The sequence below is a fragment of the Mirounga angustirostris genome, unplaced genomic scaffold (assembly GCF_029215605.1).
Source record: "Mirounga angustirostris isolate CCGP_5_RB_7025 unplaced genomic scaffold, mMirAng1.0.hap1 SCAF_6, whole genome shotgun sequence".
NCBI lineage: Eukaryota > Metazoa > Chordata > Mammalia > Carnivora > Phocidae > Mirounga > Mirounga angustirostris.
Genome location: NW_026991714.1, coordinates 89,184,582 through 89,190,448, shown reverse-complemented (window position 1 = coordinate 89,190,448; position 5,867 = coordinate 89,184,582).

Here is a 5,867-nt window from a genome sequence, read left to right as displayed (position 1 = left end):
CCAATAATCCTAATATTATTTCACTTTATGGTATCACTGATTTCTTGAAGACTCCCCTTATGGTCCATTATTTGTTTTTCTCTCTTTTCCTCAGCTTCCTTCCTTTCCATCAACTTGTGTTCTATGTCACTTACTCTCTCTTCTGCCTCATTTACCCTGGGTGTTAGAGCATCCAATTTAGATTGCAAATTAGTTAAAGCATTTTTAATTTTGGTCTGATTAGATTTTATTTCTGCACTGAGATTCTCTAGTGTCTTCTATGCTTTTTTTCCAAGCCCAGCTAGTAACTTTATAATCGTTATCCTGAATTCCAGCTCTGACATTTTACTTATATCCATATTGATTAGATCTGTGGCAGAGAGTATTACCTCTGATTCTTTCTTTTGTTTTGAATTCCTCCTTCTTGTCCTTTTTCTCAGGGAAGAAGAGAACAAAATAAAAAATATCAACCATGACCCAAGAAAAATACACACTAGACAAATCCGATGAGGTCAGAAACCAAAAGAGAAAGGAAAAAGGAAAAGAAAGGAAAAGAGGGGAGAGAGAATATAATCTCCCAGGTGGACAAAACAGGGTGATCCACTTGGTCCTGGGTGTATTTTGGTTTGTTTGTTAGAGGATACTAAATCCCAAAATTGTAAAGAAAGCAAAATTTATATACATACAAAAATAAAATTGAATACAGTGAAAGGAAGCCAAAAATGAAGAATATATCTATAAAATGTAAATGTAAAAATGAAAGTTAAAAAAAGACTTTTAAAAAGTTGATAAAATAAGAAACTAGTTTAAAAGGAAAAAAAAGAAAGAAAAGGAAAAATTTAAACTGAAAGATAAACAAATCATGAGGAAAAACCTCAAATTCTATGTAGTATTTTTCCCTAGTTTTGCAGTCCTGTGTGCTCCATAATCTTGGTATTCATGTGTTGTTCTAGCTGGTCTTCTGGGGATGGACATGCTGCACTGATTCTCAGGTGTTTTTGCCTGGGCAGAGTGGCACTGCCCCTTGCCATGGGGCTGGGCTCAGTGTAAGTTGCTTATGGTTGCTCTATGTGGCTTTTGTTTCCTGAAGGCTTCCCATGCCACTTTAGAGGATGAAAATAAAAATGGCCAAGCGGGGCGCCTGGGTGGCTCAGTTGGTTAAGCAGCTGCCTCCGGCTCAGGTCATGATCCCAAGGCCCTGGGATCGAGCCCCGCATGGGCTCCCTGCTCAGTGTGGAGCCTACTTCTCCCTCTCCCTCTGCCTGCCTCTCTGCCTGCTTTGCTCTCTCTCTGTCGAATAAATAAATAAAATCTTTTAAAAAAAATAAAAAATAAAAATGGCCAAGCCCCAAGCCCCAGCCCTGGAGCTGAAATATTGTGGCCCCCCTCTCTTCAGTAAACCCTCACTTTTGTGTGTGCCAACTTGCAGACTCTTGAGGTACATGCCCACACTGCCCCTCCCTGGGGAAGTCGGAGGGTCACCATATTTCTGCCCTTTGCAGGGCCCCTGCATGGAGACTGATCACCCCACTGTGCCACGGTTCATGGTTTATGGTGAAATGAGCTGAGAGCCCCCTCCTGGGTTCACTGACTATAACCAGTTTCTGTTCTCCAATGCTTGCAAACTGCTGACTCAAGCACCCCCATTCTTTCTATGACCCTGAGGATCCTGACACCACACTGTCCAACCTAGGATTCTGCCCCAATTCACCACCTGAGCACCTTTCAGTCAGAGACGTCTCTCACTGGAGCAGAAATCTAACAGTTCCAGTTTTGCACTCAGAGGCTATATCACTTTCCAGTACCTGGCTTTCAGAGGCTCCCTCCCCCTGCAGTATATTGCTTCAGATTCATTTCTCCACATATCCTACCTTTCAAAAAGTGGTTGCTTTTCTGTTTGTAGAATTTCAGCAATTCTTTTCTTACATCTCAGGTTGAATTCATAGGTGTGCAGAATGATTTGATAGTTAGCGAACCAAATGCAAGGGACCAGATGAAATAAGGTCCCCTACTCTTCCACCATCTTCTACCTTATCTTTGTCATCCTGCCTTCTATGATTTTTATCTTTTTATCTTCCTCCTCACCTGTGACTGCTCTCTAGTGAAGTGTTAACACAAAAGATTTCCATCTGTTTTCTAGGAAACCCAGGCTAAGGAAGGAGCCACAACAACACTGGAGATCTTACTCTTCTACTTGTATTTTTATATTATTCTTACAGTAGTCACCAATATATTGTGTAAGTGCCTTCATGCCACATCCCTAATGACACTTCCTCTAGGACTACTCTAATTTACCCTCAGATTGGACCTTAAATGAGGAGCATAATCACCCCAAAGGAACCTTTGCCATATATCAAGTCTAACCTAGGGGTCTTCCATGTTGCATTTTGCAGATAAACCCATCTTGTCCTTCTGCATTGACATGAAAGCCTTATTTAGGATCATGACTCCAATTTCCAGGAGAGCTACAAGAGAGGCTTCATTTCTCCCAAAGCAATTCAACGGTGACCTCACATCCCTGATAATTATGTCAGAATTGGGGCACAACTTGACCTAAATTCACACAACTCTCTATAAAAGTGTCTGTATATCCAATGTGTATCCAATGTGAGTACTGAAGGCTCTGTCAACTTCTGTCCTGGCTGAAGTTAACACAATATTTTAGCTCAGATTGTCAACATATAAGGTACAAAGGTCATATACTAATAAAAAGCAATTTGGATCACCAATGTCCGTTAAAGAAAGCACCACAAGGACCAAACATATACCTAATTTTCTTATGAGGACAGGATACCCTAGGATGGAGGAGGGGCAAATGGCACTCCTAGACACCAAACCCACATGAATCTCTTACTATACAAGATCATAACCTCAAGTTTGCAGGTTCAATTACCTGAGACCACTGTGCCATATCAGTAATAGCCAAAATATATGAAAAGTAATTTATAGATTATAATGATTGACTACCTTTCATTAAGCACTAACCATGAGACAGAATATATGATAAGTACTTTACATATGCATTATTTAACTTAATGATGATCATCAATCCTCACAAAGGACACCTCTTATGGGGATAGAGTGGGTACGCAGTTCCTTGGTACCATGCAAAGGTTTATGAAAATCAGATTGAGTCTTTTAGAAAGAGCAACAGCTGATGTCTGATATTCCAAAACATCCTTCATCCCTTTGGATTAAGTCATTATTTCTGGACAAGGTACTAACAGCCACTTTGAGAACTAAAAGCATTTCTTGCAGTTCACATCCAAACAGGGTTTTTTTGCCCTCTCTTCCCCAGGTGACTTTATTGACCTGAAAGCAAAACCAATTTGTTGAGGAAGAGGTTCCAGGTTGGGAAGCCAGTGAAAGTAGATCTAGGAGGGGAAACTGAAGTTTCCTAGAAGATTGAGGAAAAGCTGAATGCCAAGCCTGTCAGTTTTTCCCATAGATAACTTTGCTTCTGTCCTATGACTAAGCATGCAAAGATGTGAATTAACTATAGCATGAGAGAGAGTTGAGTGGGACGAGGAAGAACTTCCTCCTCATAGTTGCCATTAGATGGACTCCTAGAAGAAGGGTGAGCTTTTTGTTCACAGATATTTGACCTCCTAGAAGCAAACATCCAGAGTCTTTACCAGCTTCAAGTTCATCTTCCTATTTCCACATATATTTGCCATTTTCTTTTTGGGCTTTTGTCTGTATTTTTGTTGTTGTTGTTGTTCTAGAGAAATACTACAGAGATTGCTGATGGTTTTACATTCTAGCATCAGGAGGAGTCTTAATTTTAATTCCTTTGGAGGAAGTACTGCCAAGAGAAGTGTCAAGTAAATATCACTGTGTCTATAAACTGATGACATAGGAAGGCTATTCTGCCTCTTTCCACTGTCTCTGACCCCAACATCAAAACAGCAGTGAACATATCATCTGCCAACATAATCAATCCATCTTTCACTCTGTTCCAGCAACACCTGGAATTGTTGTAGTGCTCTTTGGGATGTGAACATCTCATCCCATTTGTTCGGGTATTGGCAACACAGAAAAGTGTTGGCAGAGGTCTGTTACTTGATATGCCCTCAAGACTCACTATCTCCCTTGCTGACAACTAAACAGATAATGACCTGTCTCTTGCTTTAGCATAAACAGGTATCAGGGTACAGATTCTTCAACACAGGTGCAGTAGGGAAGGGAGACTTCCCACAGGAGGCTTGGAAACATTTGGGTTACACACACATACACCATGTACATCAGTAGGTACTCCATCAAGATTTTTGAATAAATACAGAGAATCTGGGTTCAATGATGGAATGAGAAGGCTCAAAAAGGAGTAAAAAAATTTTTAAATAGATTTTTAAAAACCCATAAGGACACTGATGGCTGCCTTCTAGGACAAACACCATCCTGCTTGCCTTGGTATAGCTCAGGAGCCCTGACTAAAGAGCCATATTGCCTGGGATTGAATCCTAGCTCTGTCACCCATGAGCTGTATGACTTTGAGCAAATTATTTCATCTGATTCTCAGTTTCTTCATTTGTAAAATGGGGGGTAATGAAAGTAATAACTTTTAGGGGTACATTAGGATTAATCCTAATATCTGTGGAGCTCTCAGAACAGTGACTGTCATGTACTAAATAGTCAATGCTATAACCATATTGAATAAAATACATAACTAAAAAAAATCACAAGAAAGAGAAAGGCAGCCCCTATCATCTAGAAGATAGACTAGCACTCACAGCCAGATCTTGGTGTTCTCCTGCTGAACAATTTTATAAAACATCAACATCAGACAAGCCACTCTATGACCAAGATGGATCAAGACAAAAACAAGACCATTCCATAATCATGTGTGAACACAGACAAAACATGAACATTATCCAAACTTCCAAATTCCAAATATCCCCCTCTCCTAGCTAATATGAATTACTGCTTGTTGTTTCTTTACACATTTCGGTTTTATCCTGTTCTATATCCTTCTAGGTAAGGATAAGAAACCCAATCAGAATTACCTCTGTGTCCTGACAGCATCCAATTCAGAGAAAAATCTCTTTTCCTTTAAAACTTCCCCCCAAAATCATCTATTACTAGCCCAAATCCTAGAAGGCTTTTCTAACACTCACTCCATGCTGTGTGTTCTCCCTCCCTTCAGTGGGAAATAAAATCCAAGTTGTTAGCTACAAGGGTGTTCTCAGCAAACTCTGGCCTGAGGGCATCAACAGCCACCTTTGGTTGAAAATTCACTTCAGGAGAGGCAAGGAACCTTGTATGTCAGATTCTGAGCCATCATTTCTATGCAAATCACTTTAGTAATTGTTTTTTCCAACAGTGTTTGAAGTGTTGCCCTAGAAAGGTCACTGTACTGGGGCAAGAGAGAAGAAATCAACACTCGTTGAGCACACGCTAATTGAAAGACTGGGTGAGATTGTTAATCCAAATTATTTTACTTAATCCTCAGGGTAACCCTGGACAGTGGATATTTGTTAATTACATTTTATAGATGAGGAGGCTGAGTGTCAGAGAAGCCAAATAATTCATGTAAAGTAATGAAGATCTCATAAGTGGAGTAAATCCAACAGTCAAGATTTAGTAGCAACGTTAAATTCCATCAGATCTCTAGGAGGAACACAGCAGACTATGTGGACACACTTTCATAGCAAAGCTACTGGAGGAATTCAAAGATACATGAGCATGTCCCCTGACCCTAAAGAAGGGATGGGAATGGAATGCAGAAGTAGAAGTGGGATGAGGGAGATGTGGCTCATTCCTTGCTTTCTTCCCACCTTCCTATGATAATTACAAGTTTTTCTTGATTGGTTGAGAAAGTACATATAGGAACCACAGCCCTTACATTGTTTTCCTTGCAATGCTTTAAGTTCCGTAACAATTAGAGAAAT